At 42.4% G+C, this 18,803-nt stretch overlaps 1 pseudogene; it reads right to left on the reverse strand.

Moving 5' to 3' along the window:
• Positions 1 to 4,838: 4,838 nt before the first annotated feature.
• Positions 4,839 to 6,090, reverse strand: LOC102532079 (amyloid-beta A4 precursor protein-binding family A member 1 pseudogene; annotated as a pseudogene).
• Between the last annotated feature and the right edge of the window lie 12,713 nt (positions 6,091 to 18,803).

An 18,803-nucleotide genomic window follows, 5' to 3' on the forward strand; every position in this document is an offset into this window, starting at 1 on the left:
TTTGTTTAAGCATCACAATATTACCCCACTGGAAAGATTCAGAGGGGCAAAATAACATCCCCCCAAACACCCAGACAGTAAGTGACAGAATTGACTCCAGGTCACACATTTTCTTCTACAGCATGTGTCCTTTCGGGGCTATGAAAAGTCAAGCCATAAGTTCGAATCTTCAAGCAGCCTAAATCAGGGAAGGTCATGAAACCTAGGATAAGGGTGCTGGGTTATTAATTAGTATCCACGAGGCAAGCCAACCTCAGATCCCTTTAGTGGTCAGAGCCCCTAAGAGTTCTGCAGCAAAAGGCAGAGGAAGACAGCTTTACCTCTGCATCCTCTGTATCTGGGACAAGAGAAGGGCTGATGAAAGACAGGCCCCGCAAGCTCCAACTGGCTGGCAAAAAGTTAAGGTGTGGCCCGAACAGATGCCTGAATCCCAGGGAGAGGCCAGTCACACAGCCTTTACGGGATGAAAAACACTTGTTTCTGGCCACAGAGTAACTGTTTTGTTCAGGAAATTGATGAAATTTTCTTTGCATTAAATCTAGCCCCAGATAACAACAATTTAAAAATTCTCTGTTCTAGACCTTCTATTATAACAACCTCCAAAGGCCCATTCAAATTCCTTGATGAACCAGAATGTTTTTTCATCAAATCTTCTTGAAGTAAAGCAGAAATTGTATGACAACATGACATGAATACTGAACTGGGAGGTCAGGAGGCCTGGTTCTAATACCAAATCTTGCATAACTTTGAACAAAATCCTTCATATCTCTGGGTACCATTCTGTTCATAGAGCAAATCAAAACTATCATTATTCCAGACCTATACCCCGAGTACCCGCCAACTCAAAACATTTCTTCAGACAGATTAGCTGGTTCATTTTCATACACAGATTTCCATGCTTTAGATCATAAGACCACAGCTTTTTGCACCAAGATCAACCCCTGACCCAAAAAACAGCCATCTATAGGCTGGCTGGTGACCTCTGCCCAACAAGAAGAGGCTATCCTACATGGTGTCCTTGGCCATATGCCTTCTCTGCTAACTTGAAACCAACTGAAGTCACTTCTACACCACATTGTGAATATCAACTATTCCTTTTTAAATAAATTTCTCCAAAATACATGCAACAACTCAACGACAAAAATGCAAACCAATTACAAAATAGGCAAAGGACTTGTATAGACATTTCTCCAAACAAAGATATACAAATGACCAACAAGTATGTGAAAACATGCTCAACATTATCGGTCATTAGAGAAGTGCAAATCAAAACCACACTGAGCTGCCACTTCATCCCCACTAGGATGGCTAAAATCAAAAAGATGGACCAAAAAAGTGTCAGAAATGTGGAGAAATTAGAACCTTCCTAGACTGCTGGTGAGAATGTAAGAAGGTGCAGCTGCTTCGGAAATTGGTTTTCAGTTGCATGGAAGGTTAAATATAGTTACCATATGACCCACTAATTCCACTCCTAGTTAGAATTCCGAAAGAATAGAAAACATATGTTCACACAAAAATTTGTACACAAATGCTTACAGCAGCATTATTCATAATAGCCCAAAACTGAAAACAATACAAATGTCCTTCAACTGATGACTATATAAACAAAACGTGGTACATCAATTCTGTGGATTTTTATTCAGCTTTAAAAAAAGAATGAATTACTGATAACGTTCTATAATATCAATGAACCTTGAAAATATACTAAGTGAAAGAAGCCAGACACCAAAGGCCACATACTGTATGATTATGGTCACATGAAATGTCCAAAACAGGAAAATCTATAGAGACATAAAGTAGATTAGTTGTTTCCAGGGAAGGGGACCCATTAGCCCCTGTAAATGGGTACAGGGTTTCCTTTGGTGTGATGAAAATGTACTTGAATTAGCTAGTGGTGATGATATTTTTCAGTATACTAAAAACAAATGAATTGTACATTTTAGAAAGGTAAATTAATGGCATGTGACTTATCTCAATTTTTTCAAGTTTAAAGGAAATCCTTGTGACATAAATATTAGTATTATCTTTTTGTATACTTACGAAGAAACTAAGATTACAAAGTTTAAATGATTTACTCTAGGTCTCATAGTACATGCACAGGTGGTTACTCAGATTTTATGCCTCCAAAGTATGTACACAAAATAATATATATGCATGCATTTAGGTAAATATCCTTATATTTATATGTAAAAATGCATGTATGTTTTGCAGAAGGAGTGACATATCATTCCATTCATTTTCTTTCAATTAACAGCAACGTATCCAATTTAGTCTGTGCTAGGCACCAAAGATATAGGAAGAAAGAAAAAGTGGCCCTTGCCCGCAATTACTTTACTGAATGACTCTAGTGAATTACTTTAGCTCGTTAACTGTGCATGAAACAATGAAAGTCTACTCCAGACCTTTAAATAAACTCAACCTCCCCACACAAGACCAGCCAACACAGACAACTCACTGCTATCATGAGACCTCTGTGTTCCTGACCTGCACTCCCTTAACACTTTCTTCCTTTAACTACAAACTCTGTCTTGGTCCTGACATTGATCCTATCTCTGACTCTCTGTAAAGGGAATCTCTCTGTCCTTGAGCTCCCCACATCTCCCAGGTGTCACCAATAGCTTCAGATCAGTTTCTCTACTGCAGCACAATTAACATTTAGGACCAGGTCGTTTGGGGGACTGTCCCGTGAATTATAGGATGTTTAGTTCGTCTCTGGCCTCTACCTACTGATGGCAGTAGCAACCTCCTCCCTGGCTGTGACAAACAAAATGTGTTTAGACATGGCATATGCCCAGTAGGTTAAGCACCACTTCTTAGCCTGACATTTACTCTAAGGCTCTTCCGGGACAGAACTTGGAAAACTCCCCCTTCTAAACCATGCCTCTCTAAATCAATCCCCAGGAGCCGTGCACAACCACTGTGGCACCAGGATGCTGTTGAAGTGGTGGGTTAAATTCCTTTAAAACCTGTTTTCAGTGCTCTTCCTCAATTAGCTCTTTCTAGCTCTGTCCAACCACAATATCTATAGTATGTCTCCTGAAGAGCTCTCTCTACCCCCAGAGAAATGCCCCTGTTGGATTATTTTAGTTCCTGGATCCAGCATCAGCACTGGGTTCCCCTGAAGAGGACGTAAGACAGGCTGGGAGGGCGTCTGCTCACTAGATGCACTGACTGGTCCATTCCTGATCTGCTCTCCTGCACCTTCCATACAAGCACCAGCTACAGGGCAGCACTTCAGTGAGGGAGCTGCCGCAGCTAAGAATGAGTGGATAGGAAAAGGTCTCTGCCAGGCCCTGAGGTGAGGTGTTCTGGGTCTAAATCTGGAATGCAACAAGGAGCTTTCAATCCACCAGGGGCAGGACAAATGTGAAGAATGGGCCACAGAAATCTGCCCACAAAGCAAATAGTTCTGGATGAACCATCTGCTTCTGGACTTTTCTGTTAGGAAAGGCAGCCTATTCAAGATAATTCTGAGGAAAAAATTCTATTGGTAACTGCCCTGTGAAGGGCCAGTTCTTGTCAAAATTGTGAAATGGACTGTTCTGAAACTGATGGAAACTCTATTCATCTAACTTGGCCTAAAAAGGGAAGTGACAGGCTCACATTGTTGGGAAGAAGCGGTGGGCCAGGTTTAGAACCAGAGGAATCCTCAGGGCTCTCCCTCCCTCTCTCATCTCTTTGCTCCCATGCCTGTTTCCTTGTAAGGCATACTCTCTCCTTGTGGTGACACAGGGTCATCGTTGGCATCTGGTTGTGATTGTTTATATCAATTGTCAAAATGACTCTGATAGGCTCTCCCTGAGTCACATCTGGACCTCCAGACCTATCACTGGATCAACAGTCAGGCATGGGGACAGGCCCACTAACACTATTTGATTTGGATGTCAGAAGAGGGAAGGGCTGCTGGGAAGATAAGAACGAGAGAGCCACTCATCAGCTGTGAAGCGGCTTTATGGTTTCCCCCTAGTCCTGCTCCATCCTGGTCCCATAAGGCAATTACCGTCTTCTCACTGCCCACGCACTATCCAACACTCACCTCAGCTCTCCTTGTGCCCATAAATACCCTATGTCCCTCCACTCTGTACTGTGCAGCCTTCAAATCCCACCCCTCAATGAGGATTCAGTGCATAAACTTGGAGCCTGCGACAGGAATGTTTAGAGCCTCCTGTAGAAATAGCAGAAGGTCAGAGCCCATCCAAGTACATCACGTACGCAGCTATCTTACCTGAGTGAGCCAAAACGTTATCACTTCATTTATCAGAACTCACGTCAGAGTTTCAGGATCCTCTCCAAGGTGAGCTCTTGAAAAGAATGGCTGCCAAGTCTTAGTTTCTAGAGAAGTCTGGCATTTGTCTTATCCATTCAGACCAACTGAGGCTTAAAACTGTTAGGATCACAGCAGTGGAGGTCTGAGCCTGGAAACAGAGCTTTCCCCAAGGTAACGGCTGCCAAAGTGGCCCCTCACGGCCCTCACTGGAGGGAAAGTCCCCGAGAATCAAGCCAACACTGCTGGGCCTGTTCTGTGCTCCAAGTTGGACCAGAGGACCAATAAACAGTGAAAAACCATACTAGACCACCAAGAGGCCACAATCCATCATCCCTCACCCTCAGGAAAATGTCACCTTCCTTACATAACTCACAGCTTTGCTAGATTATTTTTTGTTGTGCTGTGTTTTTTAATAGTAATTGGACCAGAAGGATCATTAAAAAATCCTCTCAAAACCAGAGATCATAAAACTCAGAACAGTATGTTGGCCTCTACAGGCTAAAATAGACTCTCCAACATGTCTTCTTTTCTTGCTACTGCATAATAGGTTTTTAGGGGTTTCTTGCTTGTTTGTTTTGCGTTTGATGTGGGCCATTCTTTCAACATGGAAGTGCTGACAGTGTCTGGGGAAGCCCAGATCCCTGCCTGTGCCCAAGGAGCTCCTGGTCTAGCAGGGCAGGCAGACCCACAAACAAATGCAGGGTGTCCTCTGTAGTCAGTATCGTTGTCTGAGCATCTCCATCCACTGGCCTCTGGTCACCACAATCCCTGGTGGGACTAATGTCCCAGCGCATGACCCAGATGGGCTCTTTGGGCTTTTAGGCGGTGTAAGGCGAACGGATGGTCCCGGTTTTCACCTCGTCGAGGGCCTCCTTGATGTCCTTAATGGCCAGCAAGATGCCATCCCTCTTCTTGCTGTACTGACTGCGCTGCCGCAGTGCCCGCCACCCGCTGCTGCCTCACCAGTGCCTGAAGCCCGGAACTGTCCGACCAGGGTGAGGGCGTGCTCTAGGTTACGCTTGGCCTCCGGCATGTCCTTGGCCACCTTGTCAAGGCCCTGTGAGCGCATACTCTCCTTGACCTCGGCGGCGATCTGGTCGATGTCCTCTTCCTGCTTTTAGCCATCCAAGCGCGGATTTGGCGCAAACTCAGCCTCCTCAGGGGGGGTTGTTGGATTCGCAGTCGGCGCTCTGGTCACAGTGGTGCAGCCGCGCGCCCAGAGTCCCCTGCCGGTCCACGACCTTGTCGCATTCCTCCTCGACCACCCACAGGCCTTTAAGCGTCCAGCTTGGGCACATCCCCGCCCTCCTCTTACAGCGCTCCGGGAGGCCCCCAGCCGCCCGCATAAGCCTCTGCGCATTCACGGCTCCTCGTGCTCCAGCGAGTGGAGGTGATTGGTCAGTGCGCGGTGGGGCGCGGCCTCTGCGTGCTCGGCCTCCGCGTGCCCCTGTGGCGCCTGCTCCGTGCACTCCTCAGCGTCAGGGCCGTACGCGAGAGACATGATTCGTCCGCGGGGTCCCGTGCGCGCTTTGCGTCGTAGCCGTCACGGGCCGCGGCAGTCACGTTTCCGTATGGTTGTGGAAGCCGCTCTCGGTGCTGGCCAAGCACGCCAAGCATTCCCTGCTCTGCTTCTCCTCTTGCTGCTGCTCCCCGGGCTGGGCACAGAGGTCCTCAACGGTGCTGCCCGCACGGAGCCGACCCACACGGAGTGCTGCTGCTGCTCCTCCTCCACCTCTGGGTTCTCCAGGTAGGCCTCAGCCGACTTGTTCACTTCCTCACCGGCCGCCTTGACAGTCACCTCCACCCCCCTCCAAGTGGTTCATGGTGGGAGTTGGGGACGGCTGGGTGAGAATCTGGGCCGGCTCATTGTGCTCTCGCCTTGCTCCACTCGGCTAAACAAGAAGGCGGAGGGGTTGGGGGAAGTTTGGGAAGGAGGGGTGGCGGCTGGTGGTTCAGGCTCTGGGGCTCCAGCCAGGGATTAGTAGTGTAGACTAACACTGTAGTGATTACCAAAGGCCTCTCTCCTGCGTCTTTGGGAAAGTCATCAGCTGTACTGACCGTGTCTTAGTACTCATATGTACATGAGAAGCCAAAAGAATCATCTCCTCTCTGATTTCTCTATTCCTCTGGTAAGAGGCTCTCAACCATTACCGCACACATAGAATCACCTGGGAAGCTTTCAGACTAGACCTCAGTCCTGGCTCCATCCTGAGAAGTACTGATTTAATTAGTCTCAGGTGGAGCACAGACATTGCCGTGTAATAAAAACTTCCCAGGTGATTCTACTGCACAGCAAGTTTTGAGAATCTCTGGTGTATACAAAAGTGTTTTATTTATTGAGATCTTGCTAGGTGTTGAGCATTGCTCTAAGTTACTTCCAAGCATAATCTCATTCAAGTTTCAGAACAACTCTACTTGATAGTTACTACTATTATACCCATTTTATAGATGAAGCAATTAAACTTAGAGTGGTTCGTCATTTAAATAGCCATTAAGTTTCAGAAACAGGAATCTTTATCTGGTCTTTATGGCCGGAGTCCACACGTTTAGCAATTATGTTATGCTGTTTCCCACTATATTCTGCTACCTTCTGAATACATAAGATTGTGATAACCACATCCAAACAGGAACAAAATACTAGATATGTTATCAAGTGAGAATAGGGAAATAAAAGATCAAATAGGTAAGGAGGATTTGCTAAATGTAAAACAAATAGATTTTGTTGCCCTGTCAGCTGTGAGGTCACTTTCTTGACCTCTTAAGCACCATGCAGTTTCTTTTGGGGGGAAGAACATGATGATGATGAGAATGACATGGCAATAATGTAAGAATATTAGGGTGCTCACTCTTTCCTTTAGATAGAAAAATTCATAAAGATACACTCACATACATATGACAGAATTTAAAGGAACCTTAAAATAGTCGACACCAGTCTTTTAACTTTACATATGAGGAAACCAGGACTCAGAAAAGTGAAGTGACTTTTTCAGTGTCACGCATATTTGAAGAACCTGAGAGTAAGTCTCCTGACTCCTACTTCGGGTCACTTTTCCATATCCAGCGACGAAGAGCTCCTCAGGAAGTTGAATCAGTACCAGAAAATACACAACATGCTATAATTGCATTCCTCCAGCCTACTGCCATGATATTACCAACTGAGCCACACTCTTGTGCTTATTCTGAGAGTCAGAAGATAGTTTGCAGGGAAATAGCCTTCTTGGGATAGCCTTAGAGCTATGTCTTCCATTATCTATACCTGAAAAAAAAAAACAAGTATCTTTTCCAGAATGACTGCCTAAACCATGTGAAATGAGACCAGCGAAGCCATAAACATTTTTAGGCTTTGCTTTCTCAGTGTTTTCCAAACTGATTCTAGACTGTCAGGTCAGAATTACTCAGGGTACTTATATCAAAATAGAGATTTGTGGGCCACAAACCAGAGCTGCCAGATCAGAATTTCTGGAGGTGAAGCCCATTTTGAAAAACTACTCAGGTGATTCTTCTGCACGTGAACATTAAAGAATCTCTGATTTTCGGCAGCAACCTTTCCTGCTGCAAGTGGGTTCCCAGAAGAACCAGAATAAAATCAGCAACTTCACAACCAAAAAAAGCTTTCTGCTTTTTCAGTTCTGATCCTTAACTCAAGCTGAGAACCATGATATTCCACTAGGAAATCCTCAAGGCTAGATATACCATAAGCCAGGCTGGAAGGCCTAGATGAACATTCTCTGACTCCCCTGCCTTTTGATCTTAGGTGTTGGAAGCAACAGAGAATGGCGACTTGTGTGCTCTGGGTCTCCACTCTTGATGCCTTATCTGCTGCCAAGAGGACCATCTGAAGAGGTAGGTGGCAGACACGGTGGCTCAGCTCCTGCCCTGCTCTGCATTACTTCCCTCAACCAGTGGCTTTCCAGAGAGTGACACTCTCACACTCCTGCGGTCACTTGCCATGGTTACACTTATTGTCTCTGGGGTATTCAGCCTTTCGATCTAGGCTAGCATTGGAAGTACGAGTGGAGCTCTCTGATGAACATAAAAAGGTCTTACATCTCATAATATTTAACCGAAAAAGCAAAACTGTAAGAACATCAGATACTTGCTCTTTGAAAGGAAGGCAACACTCCAGAGAAAAAGCATGTTTCTTTTTATTCGAAGACTGATTTCTCAAGGCATAGGTGTGCCTTCTGTGACTTTATAGCCTCTTAGTACCAGGCCTGTCTGATCAGGAATGTGACACATCCTGACAATTTGATGTCATGTATCTGTGATGCAGGTAGAGGCCAGAGAACAAGGAAGGACCAAAGGGAGTTGTTTCTAACCATCTCTATTGAAAGTCCCCATCCAGCTATTTGGATTAAACTGAACTGTGTGGTATTATCATGGACCATTATATGTTACCTATCAAAATCTTTACTGAATCTCTTCAAACAGAATCAAACCCATATATAATAGGTAAATTTACTAAAATAGAAGAAAACTGGAAAATCCTTGTTTTCCAATCTCCTGAATAAACAAAATCTGAAACTTAATCTGATTTATATCCCTAGTCCAAATCCAGTCCAGTGTGCTCAGAATTTCTACACCGTAGTATCAAAATATATTACAGTGAAACCTATTTTGGACAAACTGTTAAACCAAAATCCAATCATCAGTTAGGGCATTCAGTTCTAGAGGGAGATGTGGTAACAAAAGTGGGAAGTCTAAGCAAAAATGTGACCCTGTGGAACAGGTCCTAAGGCATGCCCCTGTGTAATGAAACTCTGGACCTGACTACTGCAGAGACACATGACTGGAGTGGTTATGGCTGGGCCCAAGTAGGATAGGACATTGAGTCTTACTTTTTTTCTTTTTTTTTGTGCAACCAAGCACATTGTCTTGTATTAAGATTTACATACCAAGTTCTGATGCTGTGGGAGGGACATAAAGTATTAAAATATTAATAAGTGTATTTCCTTCCTCAGTTAGGAACTGGGATTGAGCTCATCTGTGGGTTTGTCTGTAGAGACAGCTGTGAGGATCTGGGAGTGACTAATGTATAGACCAGGAAGTTGATGGTAACAAAGGAGGCAACTTAGAGGTTGCAATCATATATAGCATGCTGGTGGAACCAGTCCGGTGGAAGAAAGTCTTCCAGTTCATTCCAACTGGAAAATAGTTTTCTTCCTTAATCGCAGGGTTGTCATTTTACTCTGAGCCAACTCTCTGCAGTCAGCGTTTCTCAGAACGGAGGGTGCAGTGGAATTCTGTGGCTAGGGTGAGACACCTGCCACTGGCACCAGCACAAGGACGTTTAGTGCTTGGCCTGAAGTGTGCCCATTAAACAGTTGAATATGGAAACCAGGACCATCCAGCTGGAAAGCTTCATCTCCTTCCATGTCTCTTAAACACAGAGACACCTGGGCTCCCCAATAATGCTGACATTTAAAGGAGATTCTGTCTTTAAGAGGCAGTGACTTAACTACCAACATGATCTCATTCACTTTTGTTCTAGAAATATTTTGACACTTATTAATATTTAATACTTAAATGTCCCTCCCACAGCATCAGAACTTGGTATTATTACCAAGATTATTTAAATCTTAATATAAGACAATGTGCTTGCTTATTGCTTGCAAAAAAGAAAAGTATAACTCAATGTTTGCTCTAAATGTGTTTACAATCTACTATTAATAATATTTTATGCATTCAAAATGGTGAAATAACCAGGAACCCAATCTAGGAGAATCTGAGTTTGTTAAAGGCAGGTAGAGCCTGAATATGTCTTTCTAAATACCTTTTTCCTCATTTTTCAGAGTTTTGTTTTTTTTTTTTTTTCTGCTTAATGTCAGAGGTTTGGAAAGTTTTGTAGGTACAAGGGGACATTTTCTATCTGGATTCAGTTTTCAGCTGTTACTTCCTGCCTTTTGAGTATTATTGAGGATGTGTAAGAGGAAGGGAAGAGATACAAGAGCTGATTCAGTCTATCAGTCCATCAATATATTTTAGGTACTTATTTTTAATCCGAAGCATGAACTTTAACATCTATTCTAAGTGTGTATTTTTCCATATGTTTCCAACATTCTTCACAACCACCCTATGAGATACGTATACTTCTTAGATCCATTTTATAACTTAGACTTCGATATGCTATGTAACTTGCCCAAGGCTAGTAGTCAGTTAGAAAGTGGTAGAGTTGGGAGTTAAGTCCAGTTCTGCCTATCCTCAAAACAATGCTCCTAAAACATCATCAGATATCACCTCCTGCTGTAACTAGCTGCCTGCCGAATAATTTGTATGGACATGGTGTTAGGGGTGGAGGTAGAAGTGGAGAATCATTTCAGTTTAGACCAAAATTTGTAGAATTCAGAGAATTCCCAGCATGTCAGCAAAACTGATGGGATGGACAAACTCGCCATATTTTCTTGAGGTGACAGAAAGCTAATTTGTTATGATTATTGACCTTTGAGGGATTTTGAAATACCCCAAGGTAAGTTCATATACCCACAAAATGTTTGTACGAATTCACAAGGCTGGTATAACCACTGCAGTCCATTCAGAACTAGTCAGGGCCCATGGACTCAGGTGAAGGGCATCATTTCTAAGGGAAGAAGGAAAGCTTGACACATGAACCAGGTCTTAAGCGTAGTGTAGTGTCTCCTCTCCTTTGCCTGCTGCCTCAGCTGCCGTCCACTCTAATCCTATGGTTATGACAGTTGAGGAGGGAGAGTAGAGGAAAGATCAAATTCTTAGGAGGAATTGAACTTCAATGCAAGCTGCTTTTGTGTAACAGAGAGGCCAAAAACAAGAGAGAGTGCCAAATTCTACCTCACGTTTGTGATTTAGTCCTTAACGCCATACAGCTTTGGTACATTGGGTGACAGGCTTGAGAAGTATCAGTGGGATCTGTCATCATGGAGTAATTGATGTGTTCTGCTAGGGACCTCCAGAACAATTTTCACAGTTGGTTCTAAGTGATGTGAGAGATTGCGTGCGCACACACACACACACACCCAGAAATAATAACAATAATTAGGATTGAAAAGTGATCAGAAGGCTTGACCTACCAGTGAAAAGAGAAGTGGTTTCACTCCCAGTGAGAAGACTGGAATGTAACGAAATGGAGTCCCCAGTGTGATCCACCAGCAAAAGCATCACTGTAAAATGAAGTGGCTTTTATATCTTCTAATAACCCCCTTTATTTCTAAGTAGTGGCCCCACTGAATTCTACTGAAGCTATACAAAATGCATTTCTCAACTGATAAGTTCTCCAAAACCACAAACGTAGTGTGTCAAGAGCCTCCTATTACTTATTATTATTCAAATAACTGTCAAAATAAAATGTTAGTTGCTTCTCCAGTCAGAAGAGTCCCTTTAGACCATGAAAGAAATGGTAATTAGAGAGAATCCCTACTGGATGCCATTGATCTTTCACTCAGGATTGAAGTCTTTCTGTAGGAAATCAGAACTGACATGATAAGTTAATACTTGCATATAAAGTGTCAGTATGCCTTGGGTATTTAATTTCAGATGCTGATTGGAAGATACTAGACCGCTATGTATTTTTTAAAGCATTAGTACTTAATAATTTCTACTTACTTTGCTATAAGTTGCTTGATTTTAAAAATGAGAATAATATATAGCTTCATAGGCTCTGCTTTCTTATTTATATTCATATCGATTATATGTGTGTTATAATGTTTTGTTTATTTCTTATGTTTTTCCATGGCTCGGTGGGGAAGGTGTTTCTGTTGTTTTTATGGATTCATGTCTTAAGCTAGAAATTGGACATACTGCCATGAAACTCACTTTCTGTAGAAGAGTTTACAACAATAGTTGTGATAAAACAGACCGTGGCAGCATGGGGTGGATTCTTGTTGTCCTTTGTTCTTAACATTTATTGGTTTTATGAGATTTTGTTTTTGTTGTTGTTTATCGGTTTAATTCTTTGCTTTTGGATGATGGAGAGGTTTTATCTAATTTCAGTCCCACTGACCCTTTTTTTTTAGACATAGCTTGCTTCTCCATCTGCCGTGTTAAAGAACTTGAACTGTTATGTTGCAGTTGAGATTTTCAAAAGGCACTTGAGATCAGTTGCAATTATGTAGGTGAGGGTAGCACAGACCAGAAAAGTAGCTGTGGAGCTGATAAGTGGTGGGTTAATAGATATATTTGAAAGGTAATACCATGGGATTTGCTGATGGAGGGAGGAAGAGAGAAAGGGTTTGACATAAGCAACTAGAAGGCTGGACATGTCCCCGCTCAGAAAACCTGTAGCCAGAAATTATACTTAAATAGATCAAACTCTGATTAAAAAGTGGGGTTTGGACTTCTGCTTTCTTGTCTGGCATGTAAGAAGCTTAGAAGTCATTGCTCCACTCCAACAAGTAAAAAGCTGAACAGACTAAAAAGTTAATGACTCATCTTAGATCCACCAGAGAACTGAGATCACAGGGCAAACTACTGCCCTCCCAAATTGGGGAGACAGACAGGCCAATATACAGAATCACAACTTACTAGAGAAGAAACCTATGAGCAGTAACCTCCAAGCGAACCAGCGCAGGGTAGGAGCACCTGACCTGTAATTGATGAATTGCTGGAGGCTCAGTGTGGCCAAATGTGAGAGTTTAAAACCCCACGGGGGCCCAGTCATGGAGGTCCCCAACACTTTTGTAGGTTTTACCTCCAGGAGCTCTACAGGTCCTCACAGTGAATGTCAGAGAAAAATCTCTTCATGCTTGCCATAGGAGAGGGCAAAAGAAAGCCAGAGAATTCTGGTATTCTTAACAAGGCCTGCCCTCAGGTGAAACTATTTTACCAGAGTCCAGCCTACCTGCGGGAAGGGAAATACACAATTGCAATCCCCTCAGCCATCCTGTCTCATGTAAGGGAAGAAAAAAATGAAAAGCACTGGTAAAATTCACAATCTAGGGGTGCAGGCTCATTATAAGACTCACACATAATTATAGGACTCATAAGCATCACAGAATGCTTCCCCTCCCCCCACACCTTACCACTACATTACTAAAGGCCTTTTATCCAGTGCATCATGTCCACCTTTCAAAAAAAACATTTACAAGACGTGCTAATAGGAAAACACACACACAGAGTTCAAAGAGACTGGACAAGCATTTGGGCCAGAGTCAAAAATGTCAGCTATGACAGGGTGGGGTATACTTAATGTTAGATGCAAATGATCAGATCAAGGCAAGGGTGCAACACTGATGGAAAGTGTTCATGTTAGGCCCAGATCCTCCTTCGACCCCTTCATTTTTTCTATCTGTCCTGCTCCCAGCTTTTATGCAATTTTGCCTCCCATGGGCTACACCTGTCATTCTACTGTGACCTACTGTCCTCAGGCTACCAGAGCCACTTTCTACCAGTACAGAAAGCTGGAAGTATCTGTAATTTACATTCTTACCAACACCACGCCCACACCCTTGCTCTGCATCCAGTCCTTTACAGGTGACAGGCAGTGTGTCAGGATGACAGCTCAGCTTACTTGCCTTGACTCAGGACGTTTACATTCCATAGTTCCCTTGCAGCATCAGGCTAAGTTACCCTCCAGAAATTGGCCCTTGCTTGGCTTATCTGCCCTTCTTTTTACTCTCCCCCCATTTCTTTCCTGGTTTCTCCAGAGAGCATTTTCCAAACACAAGAATCTTTGTCCCAGAGTCTTCTTGTGGGAAACTCAACCTAAAACATTTTATTGTAAACTTTCACAGCACCTTGTACTTTCTACTCAATTCATGAACAATTACTGTTCAAAATCTACTTTCCCCAGTAGTGTATCAACTGCCTAAGTGGGAGGACTGGATTGTCCACACCGCTGTATCCCTAGTGTCTAACCTAATTAGTGGCTCATAGATTCAAATACATGTTGGATTTTAAATGAATGAATGAGCAAACCAAGAGGTTCAAGATTAATTAGTGAATTAGTGACATGTTTTTAATTTTTTAAAAGGGCACAGTGTTTTATTGACTTTAAGTAGATTTAGTGAATTAACCTAAGATAGACAAGCAAGCCTTACTACTGAAAAACAGAAGCCCTTAGGAATGTGCTTGTCAATTTTCAGCCTTCTGGGCCTTTACATTTTCAACTCTGACCATTTTCCTTAAAAGAAAAGATAGAATAAAGAAAGGCACTACGTAGGTAACACTTGCACTGGGTACATGGTTATCCTAGTCATTCTTGCCCTTAAGTTCCATCCTCATAATTATGATGAATTGAACAATGTTCAAAGTATCAGATTCTTTGAATGTCATCAGCAAGATACAGCACCTGGCTCAAGGCCCAGTCACCCCGTTGCTGCTCATGTCTGCTAAGTGAGGCCTCAGCAAATGGTTCAGGTCACTAGAGCAGTCAGTCCAGGAGAGAAAATGTGTGCACTAATCCACATCTTCATCAAAACGAAAAGAAACTGACTGATTCTCTCATTGGGAGCTGTCAGTCACTTGAGACACCAAGTTGCAGCAAGTAGATTTCCTGAATAATTTTAAGGCAAAGAATATGGAGGAAAAGGACACAGAAAAAAAATCAAGAGTCAGTTCTCTCTGCTATTCTGCCTAGAATTTTAACTACCAAGCCAAACTAATTTGAATTCTTTGTTTTTTTAATCTTTTTTTAAGTTGTCTTTTTCCTCTGCAATCTGAATACACAACATTCAATATAAATGTCAATTTTGAGTTGTAACGTGAAAAAAGATGTGTTCATTATCGTGAGACCTTGGCTCCAACTTGCACCATGTTCCCTTGGGGAGCTAAGGAAACTTTGCTCAAGATGAAAGAAATGAGGGTTCTGCTGTGAGTTGGAGAGAGTCCTGGGAAGGAAAAAGTCAGTGTACATTGTCTGCAAAGATATCTTTTTTATAAAAGCCTCATGCTAACATTTTAGAAATAGTCATGCCATCTGAGAAAAGAATGAGAACTGTTTGACTTGACTCACTAAAGTTAGAGGTAATTCAGGTGATTTTGAACTCAATCACTTCTCTGTTCTGCCATAAATGCAAATTAACTGAATTAAAATATGTATAATTATTCCAATTTTTAGATGAAAGATATATTCACATAGTAAATTAAAAGTAAAGGTAAAAAAGAGATAAGATTCCTTAGTTCATGGCAGGGTTGTTCTATTTTTGATTTGTTTTTATTGCAGTTGATTTAGAATTTCCTTAATGCTGTTCCTGTGGCCTGATAGACATTTGATAAAGCCTGATGGTTACATTTTTAAGTTCCTGGATTTATACTACTGTTCTTTCAAAAATAGGCAATAAGCTTACAAAAAGAAGGCACTAGAATGGTTAATGGAGATGAATAAATCAGAAACGGAAAATAAGGACTGAGAAAACAGTAGGAATTTAAAGATGCTAGTTGTGGTTAGTGCTGTTTATATGACTAAATTTCTAAATGTGGCTCTGGACTTCATGACAGCCAGCCAAAAGGCCAAACCTGGTAAGTCTAAACACACCAAAGAAGAGATGGAAAAGACCTCACTACTTCATTATATGAGACAAATATTTCCCAGTTATAAATTTTAGACTAAATTTTTTACTTAGGATTGTCTATAAGAGATCCTGTTTGTTCAATGGACATTATACCTGGTAATATTTTTACAGTAAACATATGATCATTTCGTGAAATGATACTTCGTTAAATGTTTAATACAATTGAGTGAAGATGATTCTGTGAGCCAAGCTTATGTGGCAAACTCTGGTGATCTGATTTGTTTTAATGACAATTTTAAATTACCAAAAATAGAGAGTACTTTACTTTTCCTAAGTGAAACTTTTCTCAGGCTTTTATTAAGAGCTAGATGGTAGAAAAATTAGATGACTCTCTCCAGCCAGGATTTGAGAAGCAAATTTCTGTGTGTTGAAGAAAGCTCCACATGCTTCGGAAGCCAAATAGGCAGGTAAATAGACTGATCTATTCTCATGACGGTAATAATCTACCACTTTCCTTTGACTTAAATGATGATCCATCTATGCCTACAGGTGAGCATTTGTTAGAAAGCCATGAGTGTTTTTAGGAAAAGATTTCAAATGTGATCCAGCACTTAAATAAGCCATAGAATTTATACCCTTACGTGGCAAAAAACAGTTTTGGCTTAGCAGCACTTTTTCTTTTGGAAAAAAATGCAAGGATGCCAGTGATCCCAGGTTACACTTCTACACAATACTTTAGCTGCTTTTGTCGTAACAATGACAAAAATAATAGTGATGATAATAGTATTATTTATTGCAAGTGTAATTATTTATGTGTAAAGCACTGTTTCCACTGACTTACACATAATAACATGTAATCGTCCCAAAAATATGTAAATTAGATATTATTATCCCCATTATACAGATGAGAATACTGAAATATGAAGCTCATTAAGGTTACATGTCACACAGCTACAATGAGTCAGAGCCCAGGCAGTCTAATTTCAAAGACTGAGCTCTTAATCACTATGCTAAAAGTGAACAACTATAAGAATTATAATTAGAGAAACAAACTTATCACTAGATAATCACATAATTGTCTACATTGGAAATTCAACAGGATATACAAATTAACCATTCTCAGGTTTACTTGATAAAACATCAACAAAAGAAAATAAGAAGTTCTCATACCTCTGTAATAAACCAAATAGGAAAAAAAGTAGTAGAAAAAAAGACCCCATTCACAAAATCAACAAAAACTATAGAGCATCTAGGAATAAATGTAACAGAAGATATGTAAGACCTCCATGAATGAAACTGCAAAGCATTATAAAAGGATATGAATAAATTAAAGATTAATGGATAGAAAAACTCAATATTCTAGATAGATGGATGGATAGATAGACCCAGTTCACTTCCCATCAAACTTTGAAGCAGGACTTTTATGAAAATTTATAAATTAATCTCTAAAACCAATATGGACAATAAAGATAGTCAAGACTAAAGAAGAACAAGATACCAAGACACAAAAGACATAGTAATTAGGTAATTAAAACAGTGTTGGAGGAGGACATGGGGAGGGTGTGACCATTAATCCAGGAGCTCGACTCAGGCAGTCAGAAGCAGCCCCGCCCCTCCTTCCCTCCCCTATCCTTGGAATATACCTTCGGCCCACAATTTCCACAGCTGAAACCATTTTCAAGGACACAGTCTTGAGAGAGTAATGTGTTACTGAAATCATCTGGGCCTCATACATGATCGAACCTCAGTTAAGTCCTCTAAACTCAAGATGCTGGTGGTGGGTATAGAGATCTACTCGTCTTCCGGCCGCCTAGGGCAAGCTTCATAAGTAAGTTCCCTTGCTTTTTAAACCTGCTACCTACCAGGCTGGCGTGGTCTGCCTCTTTCTCCCTTCTCTCCATGCCCTCCATATACAGGAGCCAGTTTGTGAGCTAACAGTTGTCAAGTCAGCCAGGAGATGGGAGAATTAGGTCTTGGGAAAGAGGCATCCATAGAGGAAATCCTGAGTTGGCCTTTGACCTCTGTGTGGGAAGGGGTGGCCTGTATTTAAATGCCTGTGGACTGTTTTATGAGTCCAGGGACTTCCTGAAAACACCAGCTGGTCTAACACTCTTGTTTGAGGAATTGCACAGAGCGCACTGCGGCAAAGAGGGGCAACGCATGGCTGCAGAGAGGGCTGGGCTCTGCTGTGGGCAGTTCTGTGGTCACTGGTGCTCAGCTAGAGGCTGGAGTTGAAGGTGGAAGAAGAGCTGTGTTAGAGAAGGACGTGGGGTTGTCCACTATTCTGGAGGTCGAGGCTGACAGACACTGTAGGAGAGCAGGATAAGTTGGAGACATTCGTGTGCCCTCTTGAAAAGCTAGGTGGGCACAAGCTGCAGCAGATTAAGGTCTGAATGCTTGTGACAAAACCTGATAGGGATGCCAGGAGGTGAAATTTCTGGGAAAGTGAGCAGAGCCAAGAGGAGGGTGTTGTGTTTGACAAAAATGGTGAAATGCCCTGTGCTAGTGGACCACTAGTAGAAAGGAGAGCCAAAGCACAGAACGGCCACCCCAGCCAGCAGGGCTGCCCCCGAAGCCGGAAACGTTCGTGATGAGAGAATATACTCCCAGTGAGCTTACTGATGTAACTGCCAAGGTCCAGTAAAAAGCCAGGGAAAGTATCCAGGCATGGTTAATGCAGCTGTGGGATGCCCAGTAGGAGACAGAAAACATGGGCAACATCACCAATTACCCTGCCCCCCAGCAGGGGTTGGTGGTGGGGAGGGGCAGTTCAAGATATTCACCCCTTCATAGACTGGATTATTCCAGCCTGCAGGGCGGCTTGACCCAGTGAGGGGATCTCCCTGGGTATGTGGGACCTTGGAAATCTATTGAGGAGGTACAACAAATTCTTGGGAGTTGAGAATGACACAGCAGCACAGATGGCCCTGTCTTTGAAAGCCCTGATCCGACTGGGCCACATTCACTGCACGAATGACAGCCTAGCATGGAAAACCGATATCCATGCTGAGCTCAGTCATGGGCAGGACACTGATGACTTTAGGCAATCTATTGCTTATCTGGGGGAAACTGACAAATCCTGCGAACGAGTACGAACTGTGGGGAAGACCCAAGAC

This window comes from Vicugna pacos, chromosome 15 (assembly GCF_048564905.1).
Source record: "Vicugna pacos chromosome 15, VicPac4, whole genome shotgun sequence".
NCBI lineage: Eukaryota > Metazoa > Chordata > Mammalia > Artiodactyla > Camelidae > Vicugna > Vicugna pacos.